Source organism: Microcaecilia unicolor, chromosome 7 (assembly GCF_901765095.1).
Source record: "Microcaecilia unicolor chromosome 7, aMicUni1.1, whole genome shotgun sequence".
Taxonomy (NCBI): Eukaryota; Metazoa; Chordata; class Amphibia; order Gymnophiona; family Siphonopidae; genus Microcaecilia; species Microcaecilia unicolor.
The window spans coordinates 23,127,647-23,141,245 of record NC_044037.1 but is presented as its reverse complement, the minus strand read 5'-3'; positions in this window follow the sequence as shown (position 1 = coordinate 23,141,245).

Below are 13,599 nucleotides of genomic sequence, written 5' to 3'. Positions count from 1 at the left end.
AAGAAAAAGTTTAAAAACTATTTTCTCCCCAATTTTATAAAAGTCAACAAAAATTGTGCACGCAAATTTGTAAATTTGTATGCACGCCCAATTTAATTAAATAATGAGTCAATTAGTGCCCATAATTGGCTTAACAGCAATTATTAGAACTAATTAGAATTGGCATTGCACATAAATTTAGAAATGGGATCTGCACCTACATTACAAATGGCCCAAAAAGGGTTCATGGAAATTGGAGGGTCATGGGCATTTCAGGGTGGATCAGGGATGTGGTTTTCAATTACTTGGGTAATTCTAGAACAGGGGAGTTATGCACGTAAATTTCGGTGTGGGCATTTGCACTACGCTTTCATTGGTGCAATTGGCGTCGCCTAAATTTACGCATGACTCCTGCACGTAAGCACTATTGTACAAATTGTACCTAACTAAACACAGAACACAGAATAGCACAGAACACAGAATAGCGATTTTTTTTCAGTGCTGATTTTTGTAGGCACCATATATAGAACCTAGCCCTTTATGTGCATAATGCAAATGTAAATTAACATTATTTAATATGCAGCATTATTAAAACCAATGCAAATGTACCAGAGAATTGCAGAATTTCAAAAACTTTGCAGCAGAATGTTCTAACTTGTGTGGACGAATCTAACTCTGACCTGCTGCAGGGGCTTTGGCTACATTCCTATCTTCTCATTTTACAGATGGTTATCTATGAAAGATGAAATTTATTATCAGAACAAGTAGGATATGAAAGTACACTGTAGCGATGATAAAATGTATTATCTCTTGAAACTGTTTGTATTACGCTCAGAAATTGAAACTCATTATTTGGATCTGCTGGGTCCTTCTTACTGAACCAGACTGGCCATTCTGAGAGATGGGATGCCAGGCATGATGGCCGTTTGTGTGACCCAGGAAGGCAGGTCTCTTCTTAAGTTCTTATTCTTAATCACTGGTTCCCAACCCAGACCTCAGCATACATCTAGCCAGTCAGCTTGTCAAGATGCAAACAATGAATATGCATGATATAGACTGGCATGAATTGGAGGTAGTGCATGAAAATTTATCTCATGCATATTCATTGTAGATATCCTGAAAACCTGAACGTGTCCTGAGGACTGGGTTAAGAGCCCCTGTCCTCAATCAATGTGTACATCCTTTCTTTAGCTGAACACAGGGTAACAGAATGGATTCCCCAGCCTCCCCGATATGAGAAAGATATTACTGGCGAATAGTCAAAGGCACTTATCTGGTTAGAAGGGATATTCGGTGGAGTAGCTCCCTTCAGTGGAGGGGCCTGAGAACCAGGGGAACCGGGTTCAGTTCCCACTGCAGCTCCTTGTAGCTCTGGGCAAGTCACTTAATCCTCCATTGCCTCAGGTACTAAGTACCTGTATATAAGAAGGGCGTAGCTAGGTGGGGTCACGGGGGCTTAGGCCCCCACAGATTAAGCCCTGGCCCCCTCTACTTTGGACCCCCCCTCCTGGGATTTTTACTGCACTGGCTCGTTTTAATGCACGGTAGGCATTAACATTTGTTTGCGCTACAGTCTACCATACAATAAAACCCATGATAGCTGTTTAATGCAGCTCAGGAAAAGAACCCCCCCCCCCCCAGTTTGGTAAATAGGACCCAATTTGGCATGCTTGGATCAGCTAGAAACATTCTTTAATTCAGCTTAGAAAGTGTCCTCCTCCCACCCCCATTTAATGGGAACTCTGCAGGAACTGGGGCTCTTCATTTAAAAAAAAATAAAAAAAAAGACCCTGAGGCTGTCACCATTGTAAAGACCAGCTCCAGGGTCTTAGTCAGCACCATTTTGAAATAACTTACTTAAAAGACATAAGAATGATATGAATGGAAAGTGTTGCATTAATATGGAGTAGCCCAGTGGTTAGTGCAGTGAGGAACTGGGTTCAATTCCCACTGTAGCTCTTTCTGACTCTGGGCAAGTTACTTAAGCCTCCATCGCTCCAGGTACAAAATAAGTACCTGTATACAGGGCTGCTGATTGACTGAGCTGGGGGGAGGGGACACATTTTGTCCCCCCCCCCCCCCCCCCCCACACACACACACCTCCACATACCTTGGCTGCTTTTCTCCTCACGTCGCACATGCTCAATTTCATCAAAACCAAGCATGCGTGACATGAGGGGGAAATCTAGACTGCCCCAACTTGACATTTCGTCCTTTAGATTATAAGCTCCTTTGAACAGGGACTGTCCTTCTTTGTTAAACTGTACAGCGCTGCGTAACCCTAGTAGAGCTCTAGAAATGTTAAGTAGTAGTAGTAGTAGCCAGGCAATGCAGTGGAGAACAGCGCTGCAGAAAGGCTTCTCCTGGCGGGGCTTGGGGACCCCTGCCAGTCCATCCGGAGACCCCGAACCCCTATGTCTGCTCCTCCCCATCTTCTAAGGGGGGGGGGGGGGCGGTGCCAGAGTTTGAAATCACTATCATTTTTAATACCTTTGAAAATTACCCAAATGTTATAGATTGGGAATATTCTATATATTTACAGAAGGAAGTAAAGAAAATAAGCTCTATAAGGAAAATAAAACATCAGTGATGATAGGAGAGTGGCTGCTGGAACAATCACGTGCTCTACAACTCCACTTGACTGAGGTCTTCAAAATATAGAGAGGAATTGAATTTATACTTAAGCATCATGATATGGTGTTTTCAGTGAACCTTTCTGGCTTACGTTAACATTGGGGCTTATATCATAGTCAAAATTTATCCAGGGCATGAGTACCCTGTCTCTGGATCCTTCCCCCCCTCCAGCAGCGTTCCTAGGGGGGCTGACACCCGTGGTGGATCGCCGATGCGCCCCGCCCACCCCCGGATGCAGCGCGACCCCCCCCCCGGCGAAAGGACACCCCCCCCGCGTAAGAACCCCCCCCCCGAGTTCACGCCGCTGGGGGGGTGCCACGCGCGCCTGTCCTCCGTTCGTTCCATGCTTCTTCTCTGCCCTGGAACAGACCTGTTCCGGGGCAGAGAAGAAGCATGGACCGAACGGAGGACAGGTGCGTGCGGCACCCCCCCCCCCCAGTGGTGTGCACCCGGGGCGGACCGCACCCACCGCCCCCCCCTCCCTAGGAACGCCACTGCCCCCCTCCACAGTTTCTTGCTCCCTCCACCCTTCCACCTAACCTTCCTCTATTGCTCCGGGCTCCCCGTGTCTATTGCTTCATGCCTGGGCTTCATCAATATACAATCCATGATTTTAATTGATCTAAACAAACTGCAGCAGTAGTAGGTCCCTTCTACATCTGCTGTCTTAAAGGTGCAAGGTAGCTATTCCAATACTTCTGGCCTGCAAACTCCTGCACCTTTAAGAGAACAAATTCCAAGGAAATGCATTGCTACAGTTTGTTTACATCAGTGATCCAATGGGGACATGCCTGACCCCCTAATAGGCTAATCTGCTCCTGACAGGAAGTGTGATTGACATGATTGACTTAATTGAAATCTGAGTGTGAAGAAAGGTGACGCAGGCCAAAACGCAAGAAGAAAGGAGAGCACTATATTTACATTTTAAAAACTAAAAAAAAAAAAAAAAAAGTCATATTTATGGACTGTCTCTCACTTAGCCATTTCGACTTTGCCACCACTTTGCTCATTTAAAGCATCTGAAATTTAATTTAAACCAATAATAAACTAATGCCACCATTTTATCCTAATCTCTAAGCAATTAAAAGCACACGGTCTATTAAATCTTGGTCAAGCCCATTAAAATTAATTGAGACCTCAGCCCTTTCCTGCATGCTTTCTTTAATGAGCTTAGAGCAAATGATAATAAATCCACCCAACAAGATACGTTTTCCCCCTGTTCCCAGTACAAATAGATCTGTTTCTTTTATTTAGCCCAAGTCAGACCCAATTGTTCATGTCTATTTTTAGCACTGATATTTATTCTCTTTGAAGTGATTACTAGCTTTTCACAACAGTCGAACTATAGCGCTTTATATTTAAAATAATATTAACACTAACGGAATCGGAGATATTAAAAGAAAACATCTTAATTATCATAAAGGTCAAATTTTTTTAATATATATATTTTTAAAAGTACGCCTGTCTCATGATTTATTACAGCCTTTATTCAATATTCAGCTAGTCATTGAGGGGTCCTTTTACCAAGCTGCTGTAAAAAGGGCCCTGCGCTAGCGTCGGGCGCCGTTTTTGCCGCATGCTGAGGCCCTTTTTACCACAGCGGGTAAGAAGGCTGAACAAAAGACATGGATTTGCAGTAAGATTGCTCTTACCGCGTGGCCATGCAGGGGGAGCACTTGCTACCACCCATTGAGGTGGCAGTGAGGGGTCCCGCGCTAATCCAGCAGTAACCGAGTAGCATGCAGCGCTGCCCGATTGCCAGCGGGTTAGCGCCACGCTAAAAATTATAGGTCAATTTTCTCTACCGCGAGAAATGGTGTGCGCCAGGGCTGGAACTATCGCCGGCGCCCACATTGGGCCTATGGTAGCTGCAGATTAGTGTGCGGTAATCCCGCACTGGGCTTATCGCTGCTTTGTAAAAGGGCCCCTAACTGTGGCTATAGCTATGATAAATCCTGATCATTTACTAAGATCTTCCCAGGTCAGTTTTTCTGTCGAGCCCCTCACCGTCTGGGGTGGGACTGGAGTCAACTGGTAGTTTTGCCTGTCATCTTTTTAGCAGCCACACACTGCAGGTCTTGCCTGAGGATATTCACACAAACCACTAAAAAGTTTCAATCAAGTGTTAAAATCTGCCTCTCTTGTCCTAGGGCCAGATGCACTAAACTTAACGAGCCAGCAACGTGGTTTTTAAACTGGTTCTAGCCAGTTTAGCGCTTAAGTAGTAAACCGGGACATGCACAAAAGGGTTCTCCAAGCCATTTTCCTGTCACGGTAGCAGCTAACGAAAATGGAATGCAAATGAGTTAATTACTATTATAATGTGAATGCGATGTGATGCACTATGGTTTCCGATCCCATCCACCGTGGAAAACCTAACGGGAGGTCTGCACATTTCACTGAGGCTGCTGTGAGCGGGACCCATGCAGAGGAGGATGCCCATCGCAAAAATCGGAAGAAAAAAAAATGTCCAAGTGCTCGTCAGAGACGTCCTTCCAAGTGCTAACACTTGGACGTCCTTCACTCAAAAAGAAAAAGGACGTCCCTGACAAACACTTGGACGTTTTTTTTCCTCAGATTTTGTGATGGGTGTCCTTTTTGGACACGTTTTTCTTATGTGCTCGAAATGACCACCGCCGGAGAGAATCGGGGACCGGGACGTGCGAGGACGTCCAAATCAAAACTATTTGGGCGTCCCTTTTGATTATGCCCCTCCAGGTCTTTCTCAGTGACAGCTAAACGCGCTGTGATTGGCTGAGAGAGACCTGGAGGGACATAATCGGAAGGGACGTCCAAATAGTTTTGATTTGGACGTCCTCACACGTCCCGAACCCCGATTCTCCCCGGCGGTGGTAATTTCAGGCACGTAAGAAAGACACGTCCAAAAAGGATGCCCATCACAAAATCTGAAGAAAAAAACGTCCAAGTGCTCGTCAGGGACGTCCTTTTTTTTTGAGAATGACGTGTATGAAGCCGTCTTTGGCATACGCAGAGCAGTCAGCATAACGATTGGCTGCTCTGCGCATGCTCACCTGGCTGACTGGCTTCCCCTCCTTAGGAAGGAAATCGTGTGCAAATGAGCTAACAGCGAGCAGCTCATTTGCATGCAATTTCCTTCATGCATGCCCATTTTTTACCGATTCGCTAAGGGAAGGGCTCTTCCCGTGGAGTTAGTGCATCTGGCTGCTAGAATGCTGAGCTAATCCATTCTTCCTCCATTGTCCTCTGATACATGCTTCCAGATACCATTGTTGAATGAAGTGCTGATGCTGTACTGTTCATCCCCCTCCCCCCCCACCCCTTGTATTTTTCCTCACTTGTTTATAATTTATTTATTTTTGTGGTCGTGTGATTTTCTGACTTTTTATGGGACCTCTAAACTGCTAATGTGACCATTTTGTGTGAATGGCAATACATCAAAAACTCAGATAACTAAAGAGCATGTTTACTAAAGTACAAAGCTTGTACAGTAAATTCAGGGGGCATACCAAGCACCTGCCCTGCATTTAAAGGGCTATTGTATAACTCAGGTCCTCATTGGAACTAATTCTATAAACAAAGTAGGTGCTTATACTTCTTTATAGAATACTAGTATATCAGATGAGGTATGAACATATAACAGATGTGAGCACTTATGCCAGCCATGGGGCTGACAAAGTGCTTATATTTCCGAGATATGTGCATAACTGGTGCAAACTGACAGCTACGTTGACGCTCCTGGTGAGACACAATGACCCTCTCCCCCCACCACCAACACCAACAGTGAGTGTAGCTGAATGTAACCCCTTTATCAATACCCTCCATCTGATTTGATTCCCTATTTGGGTTTCTGCCAGGTACTTGTGACCTGGATTGGTCACTGTTGGAAGCAGGATACTGGGCAAGGTGGACCATTGATCCGACCCAGTATGGCTATTCTTATGTTCTTAACAATCTGTCCAATACAAGAACCTCCAGAAAGGAACTTCCTATTCGCCCTCCAATCCATCACCCCTACGTAGAAGACCCTCTGAGACCAACCCCCTTACATACCCACCAATGATCAGGCCCACTCAAAGGAGCATCTCCCTAAGCCATAGACCTCAGATATCCCAGTCTCAGGACTCAGCCAGAGTATTCCCTGGTAGTCTAATTAAAAAAAAGAGCAGGAGTAGCCGCCCTCCCTGCTCCTACCTCATCTGGCTCCAGGTTTCAAATTGGTGATGGTGAGTTCCCTAGCAGTAGTCCCATGGTACTACCATTAAGGATCATCCTTGTATAGAATGAGTTGTGAGTCCCAGGAGGGTCAGGCAGGGTGTGGGAGGGAGGCTAGGTTATGGGAAGGTCTATGGCTCAGGAGGATTACTTCTTGGGTTGCTCTTGGTGTGTGTGTGTGTGGGGGGGGGGGGGTGTCTTCTATGTGGGAGTGCTCAAATTGGGGGATTGAGAGGAAAACTCTCTTTCTGTGGACCTTTTGTTGGGCAGGAGACTTCAAGGTTGAGGGTGTGTCATATCAGGTGGGGGTTGTGAAAGGGGGAGATCAGATCAGGAGAGTTCTGTCAGAAGATCTGGGCAGGGGGGATTGGAGCACATTCTCGATGTTACATGGTCAAGCTACTGGATCACTGGCCGCACGACTGCACTTAACACAACATCTTGAGGTGGTCATAAATGCTGCTGTGCTATTGGCAGTTGTGAGAGCTTGTGTGCAGCATGGACTCATATGCAAGGAATCACTGCCAGCCACGCCCTATTGCTATCTGTTTTCTGTCCATGACTCACCCCTACCTAACTCTAAGTAGGTTCCACAGTGGTGTGCTGGAGCGGTCTCGCGAGAGCTGTTTGTTTTTAAGAATTTGGGGAGCCAGTTGTTAAAGTAGCCCCCCCTCCACCCTCCATCGCTATTTAATAACTGGCTCCCAAAATGTGGGCTCAGGCCCCATCCTAAATTCTCTTTTACTTTGCCAGTGCAGATGCTGAGCTCCACCAGCCAAGTAAATAGACTGCTGCTGCTGCTCCCTGCTCCTTGTTTCCAGCCCTGAGCAGCAGGCTGGGACTTCTCTTGCATGTGCGAGAGGTCCGATCTTGCTGCTGAGAGCCAGAAACAAGCAGCGGGGAATGGTGGCAGTCCATTTATTGGCTGGTGGGGCTCAGCATCCCTGCCAGCAAAGGTATGCCTAGCGTGCACGAGAGGGTGGGGAGAAAGAGGCATGCATTGCCCCCCCCTATCCACCCCTGCCCCCCCCTAAATTGTAGGGCTGGCTAGGCCTGGAGGGAAAGCCCATTGTTAAAAATTTACCAGCACACCCCTGGGTACCCACTAGCATGAGTTTATGCTAATAGCTATCGCATGGTAAAAACCTGTGTTGACTGCTTAACACGGCTGAGTAAACACCCCCTAAATAAATAAGAATTTAGGTCATTAAGAAGGTGAATTTGCTAGTAACATGTAAACATGATATAGATATACACATAAAAAATAATATCTTTATATTCATCCATCAATAAATTACATATACTGTATAATCATGCTGCACATTGACAAGTCACTGGAGATCAGCTCAATTATTTTGCTAATATGGTTTATTTTAAGATAACAGTATACAAAGGAAGTGGGAACTTAAGAAGACTAGACAAGCCTCAGGATTAATAAAATCAAATATTAATTGCTTTGGTGTATATATAAATGGAATAAACATAAAATGACTACATAAAATCCAATGTATGTAAAACGATACACGGTAAAATAATATCAGTACTTAAAAATCGGCATTTCACAATACATGTAAAGGGAAGTAAGAAAGGTCAAAGTCTGAGTATGAGAGGAAGAGGGAAGATGTTGACCAAGCTTGGACTACATGAGACAGGCCACAGGGTGATGGACGTTTAGAGGAGGAATACATAGAGGTTAGTGAGAGGGTACGGCACTTGAGCAAGGGGAGAGAGAGTGAGGGCAGGACTGCTAAGAGAGGAAGAGACTGGACTTTTCTGGGCATTGGAAAAGGAGATGTAGGACTAGGGCTACCCTTGATAGATAGGTATCTAATAGAGGGAAGGGTTGGAAGACAGACGTTTGACCTAGCACTCTCAATACCATTACAGCAGCCCTCGGTTCTTTGGAATTCAATGGTGATCTTAATGGTCTTGATCTGGTATCATACCCATTACGTTTACGTTGTTTTGATTTTATTTCTGACTATCCATTCTTGGTTTGTGGACGACCTGCTCCTTTCAACTGTCTTGCTTTTGTCCATGATCCAAAGTGAGAGAAAACATGTATTCCATGCCTCAAAATGTGAATCCAAATGGCTCTGCCCATGAATTACACTAAAGCTTTTGCGTTATGCCCATGAATATCCATGCCTTGTTGACTCTACTTTGGCAAATGCAACCATTTTATAGCGGACGCCTTTTGTACCTAGTACTTCTGAAGTCCATGCTGAGTAAATTGTCTAATTCAGACCTTCTAAAACATACAGTTTAGCACTTCACAGCCCTCAGCTGTGCTAGAGTTAGTAAAGCTTACTTTGGCTTCTGATCTTCAAACGAATGCTATCTTGTTTCCTTGAATCCATTGTGCATAAAATGATTGACATGGCAGATTGACGAAAAAATCTGTTGCATTAGAGTTTTGGTAGTAAAGATAAGCAATATGAACAGAACTGAAAGCATATGGCTTTCCTTGCTTATCATGCCATTGCATGAGTAATGCATTCGATATTATGAACCATTTTGGAGCTTTCAGAACAATAAAGTCTATCTGCCATGTTTTTGCACATTAGAAAGTCACCAGTTAAATCAAATAGTGTAATCTAATGTAGCTGATTCCTAGTAATATGGCTGGTACTTATGGAACCATGCATTTGATGATAAATTTTCAGTATGGCATCTGTCAAATACATCAGGGGGAAAGGGGATGGGACTTGATATATCACCTTTCCATGGATACAATCAAAGCAGTTTACATACTATATACAGGCAGGGCTGCCGAAAGGGGGGGGGGGGGGGGGGAGACTTCTTGAAAAGATGTGTTTTCATGTTTTTTCTGAATTGTAGGTAGTTTTCTGTGAGTTTCAGGTCTTTGGGTAGTGAGTTCCAAAGTTGTGTGCCTATAAAGGAGAGGCTGGCGGCATGTGAAGATTTGTATTTTATAACTTTGCAATTGAAGTAGTGAAGGGTTAGGTAGGTTCCTGCTGTTCTCGTTACGTTTCCTATTGGTAGATTGGTCATGTAATCTGGTGTGAGTCCAGTTTTAAGTTATTTTCTACTGAAGAGATACTCACTTTATATAATGAAGACGGTGGAAGTTATTTAAATAAAATATTTTAGCACGCGCTAATGCTAAAGACACCCATAGGAATATTCGGGTGTCTCTAGAATTAGCGTGCGATAAAAACTGAGCACGCCTACAGCGCACATCAAAAATAGAATTACCGCCCGGTGCAAGCGGTAGCCAGGCGGTAGTTCTAATTTGACGCACGTTGGAGGCACATAGGCACCTACGCGCCTTAGTAAAAGGGCCCCTAAATTTGTTATTTTATTTTATTTTTTTGCTATAGGCAGTTGTTTTTCACCATTGTTTTTTCAGTCAGATGGAAGCCTGGGATTGAATCCCCATTGAAGTTTGTTAAAAAGTTCAAGACTCTCCTCGGGGTGTTTGAGGCTTCGTGTTATTTAAATTATCAATATCTATCCTATGTGGCGTCCAAAGAGATCTATGCATAAAGAAATACATAGACTGCGTAATAGTTATTTCTCCCTCTAATCCTAGTGCATGCTGGTCTTGCCACTCTCAAGTGGGTAATATAAAGCATCTTATATTTGACTGTCTGTGCCTTCATAAATACTGGCTAGAAATATGGTCACAGTTGGTAGACATCTTCCAGTTTCCTGGCTCAATCATTTATAAATTTGTGATTCTTCGGGATCAGTGCTATAGAAGTTTGCTGACTCATAGTGAAGGGTCTCTTGTTAGCACCATGGCATCTTGAGCATTGAAGGTCATTTTCTCGCATTGGAAATCCTTGCACCAAGTCACCTACCAGGAATGGTGGAACTTAGTGCTCCAAATCTACAAATACGAAATCACACCTTGCAAAGACATCTTCTCGCTTTGCTGCATATCGGGAGAAATGGCTACCACTTGTATCATATTTCGGCATTGTACAGCGATAAGCACTTACTTAGATGTATTTTATGGCCTATGCGCGTTTTATACTTTGATCTGTACTCTCCCGCTCCCCCCCCCCCCCTCTTTCCCTACTTTTTCTCATTTCTGCCTATCTCTTTTCTTCACTTAATTTTCAGCCTCGATATGAATAGCTACTTCTTACATGTGAGCTCCGGTATTGCCATACTTTGTAAAATTTTATGTTGTGAGCTCTTGATTGTATTTGTATCAAAAATTAATAAAAGAAATTAAACTCATAAATATCTATCCTTACCAAGTGTCTATTTTAACAGTTCTAAGAGCAAAGGTATTTGTTGTCAGTATATTGAATGGCTAATTTTTGAGTGTCATTTATACTACGTCCCCATCTGTTAATTGCTCAACATAAGGTCTCCTTTCTGGGAAAAAAGAAAAGAAGTTAAAATCAGCCAGAGCAGTGATAGAGAATAGCATTCAACCATATCTCCCGAATTACAGATGATTCAAGATAGTACTGCGTTCATAAGTATACTTCAGTTCTCATGGAGAGAGAACAGCAAGATAATATGAATGAAAAAAGAGGTGATATATCAGTTGACTGGTTACAGATCATCTGCAAAACAAAGGAAAAATCTCTTCCCTAATGATGGAAGATGGTGAACAATTAACAAGAAAAATCACAATTTCACAGGTAGTTGATCTTCTAAATGCATTCGGAGGTTGTGAAGGAATGATATTGCATTCAATTTTAATCAAATTTCACAGCTGCTGAAATATATTCATGCAGTACTTGATTGACAGTCCCTAACTAAAAGAATCTGCATCTCGGAAATGGATGTGCTAATTTTTAAGGTCAGTCATGTCATTTTAATCTAACCGTGCTAACGCTTGAAGCTCTGCTTTCCACAATGTCACAGTTTCTACCCTTAGACTTTATTCTTACATATATTTTTTTAAATTGTGTTTATTTTTTTAACACCATGTTTAAGGAGGTATGCTGCAGGCAGACTAATGAAGGAATGATGAATGTAATCATTTATGAAGATTATTAATATTTAGATAAGCATTTATCTACATTGAATGACCAACAGGCTTATTTTCGAAAGAGAAGGGCGCCCATCTTTCGACACAAATCGCAAGATGGGCGTCCTACTCCCAGGGTCGCCCAAATCGGCATAATCGAAAGCCGATTTTGGGCGTCCTCAACTGCTTTCCGTCGCGGGGATGACCAAAGTTCAAGGGGAAATGTCGGAAGCGTAGCGAAGGCGGGACTGGGGCGTGCTTAACACATGGGCGTCCTCGGCCGATAATGGAAAAAAGAAGGGCGTCCCTGATGAGTACTTGGCCGACTTTACTTGGTCCATTTTTTCTTGCAACCAAGCCTCAAAAAGGTGCCCAAACTGACCGGATGACCTCCCCTTATTCCCCCAGTGGTCACGAACCCCCTCCCACCCTCAAAAAAAATATTAAAATATTTTTTGCCAGCCTCAAATGTCATACCCAGCTCCATCACAGCAGTATGCAGGTCCCTGGAGCAGTTTTAGTGGGTGCAGTGCACTTCAGTCAGGCGGACCCAGGCCCATCCCCCCCTACCTGTTACACTTGTGGTGGTAAATGTGAGCCCTTCAAAACCTACCACAAACCCACTGTACCCACATGTAGGTGCCCCCATTCAACCCTAAGGTCTATGGTAGTGTTGTACAGTTCTGGGTAGTGGGTTTTGAGGGGCTCAGCACACAAGGTAAGGGAGCTATGCACCTGGGAGCAATTTCTGAAGTCCACTGCAATGCCCCCTAGGGTGCCCAGTTGGTGTCCTGGCATGTGAGGGGGACCAGTGCACTATGAATGCTGGCTCCTCCCACGACCAAATGGCTTGGATTTGGTCATTTCTGAGATGGGCGTCCTCGGTTTCCATTATCGCTGAAAACCGGGGACGACCATCTCTAAGGACGACCATCTCTAAGGTCGAAATAAATGTTGAGATTTGGGCGTTCCCGACTGTATTATCGAAACAAAAGATGGACGCCCATCTTGTCTCGATAATACGGGTTTCCTCGCCCCTTCGCCGGGACATCCTGCGTGGACGTCCTCGGGAAAACTTGGGCACCTCGTTCGATTAAGTCCCTCCACGTGGTGTTTTCTTTTTGTGGTATTACTTATGCTTTTCAGGGGTAATTTAATAGTGATTTTCATGCAAATGTGACCACATAAATGTGCAAATGGTCTGATAACATCCCTAGAGGATAAAAGTGCACACTTTGACATGATGGTAGGCATGTAAAGGGGTGGAGCATGCAAATGTGACTAACCTAAAATATGCTACTATATCAACCTAAGCGTTTATTGTACTTCTGTATTATGTACTAGACTTCTACAAATCTAAATTTTGTAACTGCCTTTTTATCAATATGTAAGCCACATTGAACCTGCCTTACGGTGGGGAAATGTGGGATACAAATGCAATAAATAAAACAATGAATTTACTTTTTTATTTAGATTTGCTCACACCTTTTTCAGTAGTAGCTCAAGGTGAGTTACAATCAAGTACACTGGATATTTCTCTGTCCCAGGAGGGCTCACAATCTAAGTTTGTACCTGAGGCAATGGAGGATCACAAGGAGCTGTAGTGGGATTTGAACTGGCCCCCTCTGGATTGCAAGACAGGTGCTCTAACCACTAGGCCACTCCTCCACTCCAACGTCAACTTCAGCTTGCTTGACACTTGTCTTTCACATGTTGCAGGACACGGATGCCCCCACCAACATGCAGCATGTTTTGCAACTGCTGCCTCAGGGTGTAGTCCGACAAAACTGCAAGACAATTCCATAAATCAATACCAAAAATATTTGTGCTTAAAA